The sequence below is a fragment of the Amblyomma mixtum genome, chromosome 8 (assembly GCF_055824585.1).
Source record: "Amblyomma mixtum isolate Tamu chromosome 8, ASM5582458v1, whole genome shotgun sequence".
Lineage (NCBI taxonomy): Eukaryota > Metazoa > Arthropoda > Arachnida > Ixodida > Ixodidae > Amblyomma > Amblyomma mixtum.
Window position 1 is genome coordinate 106,227,041 of NC_143019.1, and position 14,831 is coordinate 106,241,871.

Consider the following 14,831-nt stretch of genomic DNA (forward strand, 5'->3'; position numbering starts at 1 on the left):
AGAGCTGGTACTGTGCCGTGGAATTAGAGTGGAAACACGAAAAAGAGCGCCATTGATTCCATTTCACTAGGCCGGTAGAGGGAATGAGTGCATTGCATTGGATACCACCAGCTCAACATTGGCATAAGAGGCCTTTGTGGTCATGAGGACACATGGGTGGTTTGTGGTGGTGGAGTTCATTAAAAGTCAGGGAGTGACTTGATTGATGCGAGGCAGGTAGTGACTGGAGACCTGGATCACAAGAGTGAGATAATTTCAATAAGAATGGAATGGAGCGCATTTCGCACGTACTCTTGATCATGAATGTTAATTTACCAATATACCTCAACATATATATATCACACATGTATCTTACCAGTACTGACCTGTGGGGCAGATATATGGTGGCTAAGGAAGAGAACTCAACTTAAATTGACAATTGTGGGAGCTATGGTAGAGAAATGAGAGGTTTAATTAGCATTATGAGACAAACATAGAGCAGAGTGCGTCAGTTAGCAAACCCGAACTGTTGACATCCTAGCTGAAATAAAGGAGAGGAAATTAATTGGGCAAGGCATGTAGTGCGAAGGCAAGATAACCAATGGTGGTTAGGGGTAACTGATTGGATTTAAAAAAAAGCAAGCGTAGCAGGGCAGCCGAAGGTTAAGTGGGCAGAGGAGATTAAAAATTTTGCGGAAGGTGGCCGCGGCTGGCTAAGGAATGCACTAATTGTAGAGATATCGCAGATACCTTTATAAAGCAGCACGTGCACTCAGAATGCTGTTCATGGTAGGAGCTTGCTAGGTTTGTCACCCGTTATTGCTGCCAGGACTGTGCAGGCGATGACTGAAATGCCGTCCACATGGCGTCGATCCTGTTTTTTCGAAAGAGTGCAAATCCTGGAAAACCACCATTTTGCTGATATTAACCACCGGCCGCGTATAGTAGGGATAGAAAATGTGTGGCCATGTGCCGCTCGGTTGATGTGTACGGAATAATGAACCTCACTAGTCCGCATACGTCGTGTACTTGGCTAAAAAAGCAGTCGGCTATGCTCCACCCTACTTCGAAAATGACGCCGTTTCAAAAAGTTACCGTGGCCACCGTTACGCACGCTTCAGCAAATAGACCTGAGCAACTAAACGACGCTGGGATATAGTAAGTATTTAAACAATACTGCGAGGCTAACTCTATTGTTTAAAGGTAGTTATTAATAGTGGCCGACATACTTCGTTTATGAGAGCAGGACTCCAGTAACGACTTCACACGTTTTGTTGAGAGGCCATCCTATCGCATTACAAGAATAATTTACAAGACTCAAAAGAGCCAAGGAGAATAAAGTGGGCATTCTGCGTTCAACATGTCCTGCAAGGAAGTATACTATATAAAAAAAGTTGTGTGGCTGGTTTTGGATAATGGGCGTTTGAAAGGGTTTTAAGGAGAGGGGAATTGTAATCATCACCACTTCGAAAGTCCCGGCTTCTGCTTATCCTGGGAGAGCCACAGTACACCGCCCAGATGCACTCTCCTTGCGCTCCTCGCTTTTGGAAACACTGTTAGTGACTTCAATATTCAGCGAATTGTACTTCAGCTAAGTCGACCATATTTGCAATCATCGGATATCAATAGAAACAATATGAATCTAAAGGCAGATTCGAAAGCCGTAGACCGCAGGAAACATCATGTGCAAGCATACAAGTGTTACGTTCTTAATGGTGCAAAGTGTTCGTAAAGTTGTGACTGCATTTTAATCGCAGGGTATAAACGGCCCAAATTTTGCAATGCACAACCGAAGGAGGGACAATGCGGGCACGAACGGCCTTCAATCGAAAGATGGTACTTTGATGCGAGATACGGGTACTGCGGTCCCTTTCTGTGGGGCGGATGCGGCGGAAATAATAACAACTTTCCCAACTGTACACTCTGCATGACTGTTTGTTCGGGTGAGTGACATCGTATCTTGTTACGCGTGGTGCTTTGTGAATCAGAAACGCGATATTTGTAACTGAGCATCAGGAAGACAAAGAGAAAATTTAATAACGGTGATGTTTATGGGTTCAGTAATCGCTTAACGATGAACTGATGTCCACGTCAACCTCGTCTCATAGCAATGTTTATCCCATGGTACACTTTCTGAGTACTGCAATCCGCCAGAGAGAGTTCATTCCGAGTATTTTCGGACAAAAATTTCGAATATTGAAAAATTCTCATACTATTATGGTTCTCTTGAACGTAATAGTCCAGTATTCTGATATGTAACGAAATCTTTCTTTTAACGACTTTACATTGATCGCATCGACCAGTTAGGACTGCCATAGAAAACCAAAGTGGAACGCTTTTGACGATAGCCGAAAAGTTAATATAAAAAAATGGACTGCCGTCGGATGGTCTCCGGATATATTGATTGTTACACTGAAATCTTACATTCTATGAAAAAGTTGACTTCATAGGCTGTATCCTGCTCAGAAATGCTTTTGTATGTATTTTTGGTACTTTTAGTCTGTAAAGAAGTAGCCTAACGCAACAGCTACCCACATTAAACAAACCGGGAAATTTAGCGCACTTAATAAAAGGGAGTTCTTTAACTATCCCCATTTTCGAGGTAAAGGCTTCAATGAGACCTCGCTTAATCGCTGATCATTAAGAGAAAATCAAAGGAATAAATCACGCCAGCTCATTCTTTTAGATAATTCTCTGCTTCTGGTGGTCTATATTTCCTGCTCCTTCGATTAAGCTTTTTGGAAAAAGTTGGTATGCTTTGTATTCATGGCCAGTAGATGTGCACACGGGAGTTGATTCCTTCATAATGAGTTTGTGTTAGGCTTCTGCTTAATGAGCGCATCTCGTAGTAGGAGGGCATGCATTGTCACTGCCATTGCGCTATAGCAACGTTTTTATGTAGTTGTTTGGCGTGGAGGGTAATTTTTGATCCCACTTGCTTCGTTTACAGATCACACGGATCCCGAAGGCGCCTGTCGCAATATTATCAACGCCCCATGAGCAAGCAAGAACACCTGAGCAAGAAAATTCCTATTCTTGCTCTCGAACATCACAGCACATTTTGTTGGATGCCAGGTCAAGAAAAATAAAAATTAGGAGGACGCTTAAGCTTCGCCTTAAGAGTAGACGCGATAGCGCCTTCTCCTTTTTCCTTTTCTCATTCCTTGTCTTTTTCACTTCTCATCTAAGCTCAAGTTGTGGTCGAGTTCGTCGGAACATTGTTCCCAACAAACCCGATGCCATGAACGCCAGCACACAGCTTCCGCGCCGAACGAACGGGCAGCAAGCCGCAAGCTTCGTGGTGAACGCGCCTTGGATGTGCGCTGCGTTGTTCGCCGCTCACCACGTGATTCCTGCGTCCCCGCACAGCCCCAGGGGCTGCGCCCGAACGGGACGAGCGAAAAGCGCGGCCATGTCTATAAAGCACCCTTCTATGTCTATAAAGTTCATGTCTATAAAGCACCCTTCTAAGACAACACCGTATTCACTACACGAGCCTTTGTTCATTCCAAAGCATCGAGCTGTCGTGGCGGAGTGGTTAGCGTGCCCGTCTCGCACTCCGGAGGCCTCGGTTTGAATCCCCAACTCGACCAATTTCCTACTCGGTTTTATTTATTAATCCATCTGGGACTTTTCCCTCACGGCCAACGCCGCCGGCGCCGACACCAGCTTTTCTGCGACACGAGGCCGTTAACGCTATCGGGGTAAAAAGACAAAATCGAACCCTTTATAACTCTGAAAAAAACACTTGAGAGATGCTTTCGCATTGAGAGAAGGCGAAAGCATTGTCGCCACCACGGCACTCGTCGTCTCTTTGCTCCTCTTTGATACTCTTTGTCCGTCTGTTTCTCGCTACTTTTCTTTGGTACTCTTTGCCTCGTCACTGGGTATGTCAGCTGGCCTTCGGTCAGCACCCTCTGAAAGCCGATTCATGTTAATCACCTTAATTAATCACCTAATTATTTTACTCCCACCACCTCCCTTCACGTGAATCAGATACTTCGATTTTAAATCTGGCGCCAGCACTGCTTTTCTCTGCGCCCACTATATTCCTGTCCAGCCTAATCAACCGTCTAAGGGTTTTTGCTGATAATTATTCATCTAATTAATCTATGTCTATCAAACTTTTTATTGGATCTATAATCACTCATCGAATGTGTTTCAATTCATTTCAAACTATTTTCTTCCCTTCGCCTATTTTTCTCCTAATTTGCCGTCTACGGCTTGTTAAAGATGGGGCTTCTATCCAACCGCTGCCAACAGCGTTAAAGACGGGACTTCAACCCCACTGCTGGAACCAGTGTTGGAGACGGAGGGATCCTGGAGATTGACTCATTCAGCCTTGCAGGTCCTGGCTCCGAATGACGGTGTCGGACTGCGTTATCGAGGAAACTGTACAGAAGGGTTTATTCTACATATTTACAGATGAGAATGGAATGCTCCGATCACACAACAACATCCCGTTAAATACGGTTCGTATTCACCAGATCCCTGACTGGGGAATTTAGTTCGAAGAATATTGTCCAATCGGATGGGCAGTTGATGACGCTGGCGGTTCCACCCACGGCAGGGGCGGTACTGATGCTCTCTCGCTCTCTCACAGCTCGGGGGACGAGAAGGGGAAGATCAACAAACACTGAGTTGTCGCCTTGTTCACTGCGGCTAGTCTTCTGTGCGTTGCCGCCGCGGGAAAGGGGTATCCCGCAGTCTCCCCGCAGGTGAATGAACTCCTCCAACTCCCCCGCCGGATGGCCAAAGCACGAGATCTCTTCGAGTACACAGCGTCTTTCAATTAGCAGCCTCGCTCAGCGTGACCTTGCGTAGCATCGCCCCGTCCAGTGACCTGAAGACCGACTCGGCCAACGTATACCGCTGCTTCCGCCGTGCTTCCTGTGCATTTCTGCTTCCACCGTTGCTGCTGCTATTGCAAGCTCTCGCCGCATCCTTGCTTAACGACGACCCACGTCTGCTAGTAATTTCTCCCAGGCCCGTGGGACACAGCGTCCTTCGATCGGTTAGGAGGTTCGGTGGTTTGGAGTGGAACCACACCGTCCGTCGTCGTCTAGGCTTCTGCCGCCGGCGCCAGGCCTCGCCGTATCCCTTGCTTCGCGATGAGTCACACCCGGCTCCCAGGTCCGCGTTCCCCACTCTTAACAGCTCGTCCGCGGCCCGAAAAATCTCGAATGGCCCGCGTTCACGACCGCTGGGCAGGAAGAGATGAAGCCGGAGTCGGGTTGAAGGACTGGTTTCCAGAAATGGCATCCAAGCTCGAACATTCAACAAAGAATGGCATCAGTGGACTGTTCCACTAGACAGGGCACTGACCCACAAGCAAACGCTCGGAATTTGCCAAGGACCCACCAGGCTTCCCACAATGACAACAAATGTTTACCAAAACTTGACTGAATTTTGGCGTAATTTTGGTGCCGAGAAAGCGCAAACTATCCCCTTAGAAATCGCCAAAGACGGACTGCTTGGACCAAGGTTTAAAAAGAAAATGGCTGAGGCTTAGCTAAGGTTAAGCCTAGTCAGATGCGAAGCATATTGATGGCTAGGCTTGGTAATACATGGCTTTATTTGGTTGACGTTCATCCCGCTCTTCATCGGTCTCTGTGGCACGCTGAAGCTTTCGATTCTCGTTGAAATAAGCCCTGCTTCTAGGCGGCATCCCAACACCTGGCCGCCTGGTAAGTGCCCGGAGAGCGAGGCAAGCTCAGCTTGTGTAGCGTCACGTGGTCAGCTGCAGCGCCTCTCATGTGGAGCCTCCACCGCCGCGGCCGACCGCGCGAGCCGGCAGCCCATCTCTCCTCTGCTGCGACGTCATGTTGTCAAGTGGTGTCAAGTGGTCACGCTAAAGGTCAATGGTAGCTCCACCGCCGCGCTCGACGGGCTGTAGTGTAGCTCTAGTAATATGCTTCGCATAAAAAAAACACACAGTAGGTTGTCCTACTAAGTACTCCTCTCTACAACAATCGGCTAAATCCATAGGCATTTCCGTGCGATTTTCCCTTCCGGAAACGCATCGAGAAATTGTGTTTTTGGAGAGTAGGACTCCGTCTAAGCAAGCGACCATTTTGGGGGGGGGGGGGGGGGGGGACAAAACAGTCATAAGCATGTTTGAGACGATGGTCAGTCTCAAATATGAACTTTGCGCCGTTCAAGTAACTCTGGTAACCCGACAGCATCTGTGACGCCTAAACCAAACGCGCGCTGTTTGTGGGAAGCGCTGAACGCTTCTTCTCTACAGATCAGCCTGCAGCTGACATACAGAAACGGGTGCTCTTCGTGGTCATCGCCAACGTGACTTAAAATAGCACCCAGTTCTCGATCACTGGCGTCACACTGAACTTCTTTACCAAAGTATGTGCCCCGACGCAAAGGTCTGGACACGAGCGCTTCCCGCAGACGAGTTTTCTCTTCGGTCATTTCAGTGTACGTCAGTGAGGCTCCCTTTCGTAAGGTCAAGGTCAAGGGATCAAATCTCCGTCTACGCGACTCTAAGCGTAGTTCTACTCGAGCTGCACTCCTGTGAGTGCCCTTATCTCTTAGTAGCATGGGAAATGGATAACTGTCATTTATAACTCAGTGACGCCATAGCGTTTGTCTAAGGTAAGGAAAAAAAACAGTAACCTCCGATCAACTCGTTTTAACTCAGAAAGTAGCCTTTCCCTGCCTGATTTCATAAACACACAAAAAAAGAGGAATGAAAAAAGAAACAGCTACTTCGAAACTCCACGCGGGGGCGGTGAAAGCTGACTCACCGCCGCCGAGTTGAAAGGATTAGTCTATCAGACGCGCCCGCCGGGGTCGCGCTTTGACTGATTGTACTGCGGTCAACTTGTGACAAAAGCTACTGAAAAAAAAAAAACGCCCCTGACTCCCGCTTTCGTATCCGCGCCTCCTTGACGCGCTCGGAAAGCTTTGGCAGTGCATACAATGTTGATAACCGACTCTGGACAACGAGCAGTGACCAGCGCTAGAAGCTGCTCTCTGTTCTCGCCACAAGCACGAAGCTCGGCCACCCTTTCGTCCTGCGCGCTTCCTAGAATGGGGTGCCAAATGTTAAGGACGAATCCCCTTCAAGTGCGCCCGCCGAACCCGCCTACATGCGTCGTCTCGGTTGTTCTACGCCTGCGTTTGCATGCGCTGAGTGCCGTGCAACCTGGCGCCACCTGATTTGTCGGGCCGCCTTGCCCTTCCTCTTACTGGCCCTTTGTCAGGACGACGCGCTCTTGGTTTTCCTGCAGGCCGATGCCCCTTGATGCACTTCGCGCCTGTTTTGCTTGGAAGACGCGCTCTCCCCTTTTCATTACTGTGGTCAAGCTTTGACTCTCGTGCCGCCTGACCAGTAACTGCAAGCGTAAGTTTACGAGGCGCAAGGCGGGAAGGCTTCGCCTTTCCTTCTACCGCATTTCTTTCTTTCGGACCTGTCCGCGCAACCGAATTTAGGGCTTTGAATTTGATCCGTTTCCTCTTTGTTCTTGCCCTTTTTCTTTTTCTCTGCCAGGATTGTTTCGCGTGCGTCTCTTGATCACAACTAGCTATCTCTAGTTTTTCCATCGCACCTCGGAAACGTTCCTCCAAGTCCCAACTGGCCTCTTCGGCTTTGCAGCAGAGTGTGAGCGCCGCCCAAGCTGACGGCGGGACTTGAACCTGCTCCCGAGTTCCCTGGCTCATTCCTTCGGGAGTTATCCTCTACCGTCTGCCTGTCGCTCTGCGCATCACTCTCTGCATTGCAGTGCTCAGCTACAACTGAGCCCGCTTGCCTGTCGCTCTGCGCGCCATTCTCTGCACTGTAGTGCTCAGCTACAACTGAGCCCGCCTGGCTGTCGCTCTGCGCCATTCTCTGTACTGCAGTGCTCAGCTACAACTGAGCCCGCCCGGCTGTCGATCTGCGCGCCATTCTCTACATTGCAGTGCTCAGATACAACTGAGCCCGCCTGGCGGTCGCTCTGCGCGCCATTCTCTACATTGCAGTGCTCAGCTACAACTGAGCCCGCTTCTCTGCAAGTCTGGCTCTCGACCTCGTGAGCTACAACTGAGTTGTCTTCTCTGGAAGTCTGGCTGTCGCCCTGCTCAGCTACAACTGAGTTGTCTTCTCTTGAAGTCTGGCTGTTGCCCTGCTCAGCTACAACTGAGCTGTCTTCCCTGGAAGTCTGGCTCTTGCCCTGCTCAGCTACAACTGAGCTGTCTTCCCTGGAAGTCTGGCTCTTGCCCTGCTCAGATACGACTGAGTTCTCTGGACTGGAAGTCTGGCTCTTGCCCTGCTCAGCTACAACCGAGCTCTCTTCACTGGAAGTCTGGCTCTTATGGCTATCCTTTTCCTCGGCAGCCTCAGCCTCGCACTCTTCTTGTGCCAGTATTACCAAGGTAGCCTCTCCCGATCCTTTGTCACTGAATCCACTGTGACATCCCAACTAGCTCTAACCGCGGTTGTTACTCTCAAAAGGGGTTTCCGCTGTTTAAACTTCAAAACCTTTCTTGATGGGTAAATCTCCCTTTTCGCTGTCCTGCCGGTTTGACGCCTGTATCGTCTCTACTGAAAGGGTCGCGTTTGTAACAGTCCCGACAAAGTTGTCCGTTGCCACTCCTTCCTCACTTGGAGGAGAATCCTCGCACTCGTGTCGTTCAGACGCAATCTCGGAATGCTCTCTTTTAGCATTACGTCCAAGTACTCCGGACACGGACTCGGATTCTGCGGCATTCCTTGGACTACCGTACCGGCTGCACACGTTCTCTGCCACTTCCCTCGTGGTGTGGCGATTTACCAACTCGGCTACGGTCACAGTCTTTGCGGGTCTTGCCTGCGGACCTATTTCATAAGCATCGCTTGCTCTTTCAGGAGTTCTGGCTCTCACAATACCACCTTTTTTTCGTATTTCGTTTTCAAGTTCTAATATCCTTAGTTTCCTGATTTCATTTTCAACCTTCCACTTTTGCCGTTGCCGTTCATTCTCTTTTCCCACTCCCGATCGGCTTTCTCTTTAGACTCTTGCTCGGGTTTTTCTTTGCAGGCGTTTTCCCTCTGCACCAGGTTCCACGTATCTACCAGCAGCTGATCGTTATTCTTGACTTGTTTAAGAATGAATTCGCACAGTTCAACTTTGGTTATTTTACTAGGCACTTCAACCGACAATTCCTCGCATATCAACAACAAGTCCGACCTCCACAATTTCATTAGTTCCATGAAAACGCTTTCTTCGCCTTGGCTCTGCTAACTCCACAATGCCTTGAGAATAACCCGTCTCAAATGACAAAGCCCTGATTCCCAGTCAAGATTATTTTCTGAATCTTAAAGCCTGGCGAATCCCGTAGCAAAAGCCGAAACGCTCACCCGTGGAGAAAGTACGATGTTGCACAGTCCATCCCAGCTGCTGCCAACCAGTGTTAAAGATGGGGCTTCTATCCCACCTCTGGAACCAGTGTTAAAGATGGGGCTTCTATCCCACCTCTGGAACCAGTGTTAAAGATGGGGCTTCAATGCCACCACTGCCACCAGTGCTAAAGACGGGACTTCAACCCCACCGCTGGAACCAGTGTTGGAGGCGGAGGGGTCCTGGAGATGACTGACTCGTTCAGCCGTGCAGGTCCCGGCTCCGAATGACGGTGTCGGACTGCGTTATCGAGGGAACTGTACAGAAGGGTTTATTCTACATATTTACAGATGAGCGTCCCTCATAGCCTGAGCCGCTTTGGGACGTTAAACCCAAATAAACCATTTACAGATGAGAATGGAATGCTCCGATCACACAACAACATCCCGTTAAATACGGTTCGTATTCCCCAGATCCCTGACTGGGGAATTTAGTTCGAAGAATATTGTCCAATCGGATGGGCAGTTGATGACGCTGGCGGTTCCACCCACGGCAGGGGCGGTGCTGATGCTCTCTCGCTCTCTCACAGCTCGGGGGATGAGAAGGGGAAGATCAACAAACACTGAGTTGTCGCCTTGTCCACTGCGGCTAGTCATCTGTGCGTTGCCACCGCGGGTAAGGAGTATCCCGCAGTCTCCCCGCAGGTGAATGAACCTCCTCGAACTCCCCCACCGGATGGCCGAAGCACGAGATCTCTTCGAGTACACATCGTCTTTCAATTAGCAGCCTCGCTCAGCGTGACCTTGCGTAGCGTCACCCCGTCCGGTGACCCGAAGACCGACTCGGCCAACGTATACCGCTGCTTCAGTTTGGCAGTGGCAGTGGCGAGCGACGGACGCGCGCTCATACGGCTTGCACGCCTCTGCACATTTTCCAGGTCCGTTCCTGCTTTGGCCCTCTGGCTGTCACCCTACATTGGCCTGAGAATCTACTGCGCCGTTCTGCGTGGACTGTACAACTTGGTTAAAAGAGTCGCTTCCCTTTGACACCTTTACGCATCGGCCGCCGTCAAGTTGTTCCAGCAACAATGCGCTGCTTCTAACATCGACGGTAGCTGGACACGCCCCCCGCTCTAGGCAGTTTGGCAGTGGCAGTGGCGGCGACGGACACGCGCTTATACGGCTTGCACGCCTCTGCACATTTTCCAGGTCCGTTCCTGCTTTGGCCCTCTGGCTGGCACCCTACATTGGCCTGAGAATCTACTGTGCCGTTCTGCGTGGACTGTACAACTTGGTTAAAAGAGTCGCTTCCCTTTGACACCTTTACGCATCGGCCACCGCCAAGTTGTTCCAGCAACAATGCGCTGCTTCTAACATAGACGATAGCTGGACACGCACCCCGCTCTCGGCAGTTTGGCAGTGGCAGTGGCGAGCGACGGACACGCGCTTATACGGCTTGCACGCCTCTGCACATTTTCCAGGTTGGTGCACTTTTTCTTGCTAATTTTAGCCACCGTGTACCTATTCTAGCGCCACTGCTGCTGCCAAAGCTTGTCGTAACGCGGTTTTTTTGTATGTGATTGTTCTTTATGGGGGATGCGGACGAAGTCTGCATTGCTTGCAACAAAACAAGTGATGCTCTTGATGACCTTGTAATATGCAAAGAATGTCATTACCCTTATCATGTAGAGTCGCAGTCAAAAATACGCGGCCCACGGCTCCAGTCGGCGGAGCGGCCGCGAGCCGCACCGCGGCGCTCGCGTCGGCGCTGCGAGAGTTTGCGCTATGACGATAGGTATCTCCTTCGCTCTCGGGCGGATACGTGTCACGGTTGATAAAATTCAAGTGCATCGTTCAGCTGTTTCGCAGTTGACGGTCAGGGCGAAATGGGGCTCTCGTTTGCATGAAGCGTCGCCGCGCTGGTGCCGCTTCGTATCTCGTCTCCCGCGTGTGCGCGCGGCCGCTCAGCCGTTCGTGAAGGGCACGGCGCGATTCTTTCTAGCATCGTAGTTTGGTTGACACCTGATGCATGTAACCCGTCGTGGTGGCCTAGTGGCTATGATACTGGGCAGCTGACCCGAAGGACGCGGCTTCGATCCCGGCAGCGGCGGTTGCTGCATTTCAGTTGAGGCGGAATGCTAACGAATGCCCGTGTGCTGTGCGACGCCAGCGCACATTGAAGAACCCCAGGAGGTCCAAATTTCCGGAGACCTCCACTATGGCATCTCTCATAGCCTGAGATGCTTTCGGACGTTGCACACTACAAAACCAAAAATTCACGCTTACGCGCTGTCCGTTTCCGTCTAATCCACCGCACCCGCGTGCTCAAGGCTTGGGTACCAGCATGCATGCACCTCGTTCTCAAATAATATGCCACGGTCGTCCGCTCTCTTACAGCGGTAGCATGAGAAGAGCCGCCGCATTAGTGAAATCAATGAGGTTGATTAAAAGCCACATGTGAAAGAAAAGCCGGGTGCGCAATAGGTAGCTACAGGAGGTTCATTATTGTAATAGATAAAAGGGAGGCATTACATGTAAACCATTAATGAATTCACCGCGGGCAGCGAAAGAGAAATCTACGAAAAATAATGATCCCGCACGGGTGCAAAAAATGCAATGGGGATTATTAAGTCTGAAGGCGAAAATCACTGCGTAAAATTAATTCGAAACTGCGGGGGTCGTTTGGATACGGGAGAATAACGTCGGATATGAGGTTTTTAAGGTAAATATGCCATTTTTGAAGGCCTGGTAGAAAGTGTGACTGAGTTTCCAGACGTTTGCACTTACTTCTTTTTTTAAAGATGATTAAATATATGCGGCGTTTACCTTTTGTTCGGGATCGTTTTTTTTGTGTGTGTATATATGGTAAGAAAAGGTGCGCTTCTCCTGCCCGCTTGTATTTAAATATTGCTGAGTATAAGTGTACATGTTTGGTAACTGGCGATGATAACAGTATTTCAGACCGAAACAAGATGGTGGTTTTTCGAATGCATCGACTCTACGTAATAAACGGCCAGAAAGTGTAGGCTATGCGAAGAATTTCTTTATGCGTGTGTTTTCAGAGCGATGATGATTGATTGTGGACACAGCAAGGGTATTTTAAGAATTTTTTTATGTGGTTATTCTCGCACATTTTTTAGCCGTTGATCTGCCGGCTTCACATATGATATTACTTCTGAACAATCAAATCTCAAGCCTGCCTAATGCTTGGTGAACGCCCGTGACGTTCGCAGCCAGTCCTATTTAGGCTCGCGCGATGGATCGGAGCACTGTTCACCACGGCAGCCGCCGAAAGAGACGCACAACGAGGGTGACAAACCGATTCATTGTCGACATTGAGTGGCAAAAAGCGGATCCCGTTTAAGAACGCGATGAGACATGCCCGATAACAAAGAAAGGACAGGCATGCACAGACAATGGTTTCCAAAGCATGGCGTTTTGGGATGATTTGACATTAAGCTTGCAGTCACTCACACCAAAGATGTTGTATCATCCCAAAAGGTGGTGTTCGTCTCCATGGCGCCTTTTGTCTGGTTGCGTCGGAATAAAAAGCGCGATAACTGAGTTCGCAGTCCTTCCCTATGTGCATCGCCTTTCTCATGGTCTTAAAAATGTGGCCCATAGGTATAAAGTTGATGTGGTTTTTTCGGCCCCGAATAAGCTTAGTAAAATTTGTTCAGCAGCAGAAAATAAGTCCCGCAACCCCAAGAAATCTGTAGCGTCCTGTGGAGTTAAGCACGCTAAAAGTTTTGTGCCGTGCTCCAAAGGGGTAGTTTATAAAATCCCCCTATCCTGTGGTCAGACATACATTGGGCAAACGGGACGTTGTATCAACACACGACTCGGAGAACATCTCAATTCATTAGAATCTAATCGCTCCACTAATCTAGTTGATCATTGCCGAGAGTGTCAATCATGTTTTCCGTCCTTGCATTTTACTCACATTTTGTACAAACACCCCGACCAGTTGACCAGGGAATTTATCGAGGCGTACAACATGGCAAAGAAAGCAAGATTGTGTGTCAGCAAACCATCCCTGCTCCTACGTGACTGTGAGGTTGCATATCTGGACATCACATAGTAACACATGCATTCTGTTTTTGATGTTTTTTTTGTTTTCTGTTTCCTTTTATAAGCGTGTTTCCTGTGATTAAAGTTTAGTTGAGAGTCAGCGCTTGTTCCTGTGTATTCTTCGTCTCGTCCCCGTTTGTTCGCGCTGTTTTTTTGCATTATGTATCACCAACTCGCCCGCTTATCTATCCTGTTGTAATGGAAAGCCGAACTTCAAGAGTAGCAACCCAGGAACAGCATCAGTTCCAGCTTATATATAGGATGGTCGCTGTTTTACTGGCAACAAGGTGCTTAAATCAGACATTGCGTGCACAACTAGGAGAATGTTTACTTTCAGTGAAAGCTAGAATTTCAAAGACGTAACGGGGAGCAAAATTTCCTTCTCCTACCGAAGCAGAGTGCTGAAGGAAGAAATATATAGTCTGGCATACTTTGAATCCTTTCACGTATTTATTCAGGTGTGTTCCAAAAATACACACTGAAGTGAGATTACGTGTGCTGGAGTTTGTAGCGGTACTAAAAAGACGGAAACGGCTGAAAGCAAACAAGAGAAGCAGCCAAAGCAAACAAGAAAACTGAACAAGCAGCTTTCACATTATGGACATTTCAAAGGAGCATGCAATAAACAAATTAACATAAACACGCTAAAACTATACTCAAACATATTATTCAGCACGTTCAATATATTCAACATCAGCTTGGTGTCCAGTACTGAATTAATGAAATTCGTTCCAACCGCTACCTTATTGGAGAAATGAATAGTGCATTGTGTTCTTGAAAAATGTTCTTTGAGCGTGAGCGCGTGCTTGACCAAGCTGGTCTTGAATGATTAAGGTTTGTCTGATTAGAAATTACAGCGGTGATTTTCATGGCCAGAGATGTCTTTATATTTGCTTATTCACATCTTGACAAAGTCGGAACATTTTATTTGTTTCTTGTTATCTTTATTTGATTTTGCATAACAAAACCGAGGGAGAACAGGCAAAAGGTGGGTCAACACGTCACGAAGGCCTGCATATCTTATAAAGACACGGTTTAGGAAATAAATCCAAAAACCATGGCATGAAGATGTAAAATATAGAATATTGAATACAATATACAAGATACAAAATATGAATCACGCAGAAAAGTATACAATGGAAAGCAAGCTGTGTATAATACATATCTCTGGGAAATCAAATGAACAGGATAAAACAAATAATCACTCAGAAAAAAAACACACAGAACGGAAACTTAATGAATACAAGGCATCAATGGGAAAGACGTCTGGGAAAAAAGTCTTCAGAAAGGAATTACGAAACTCGGAAACAGCGGTTATAGAGATGGGCTTAGGGGTATTGAAGTAATATGACCATGCGTATTTTAAATTGCTGATCGCTGCACTTTTCGAGGGCTACATCCAAGATTTGTGGATAGGTATGCAACAATCTCGGCATGAGGTACGTTATTCTCTGAAAGCTGTAGTTGA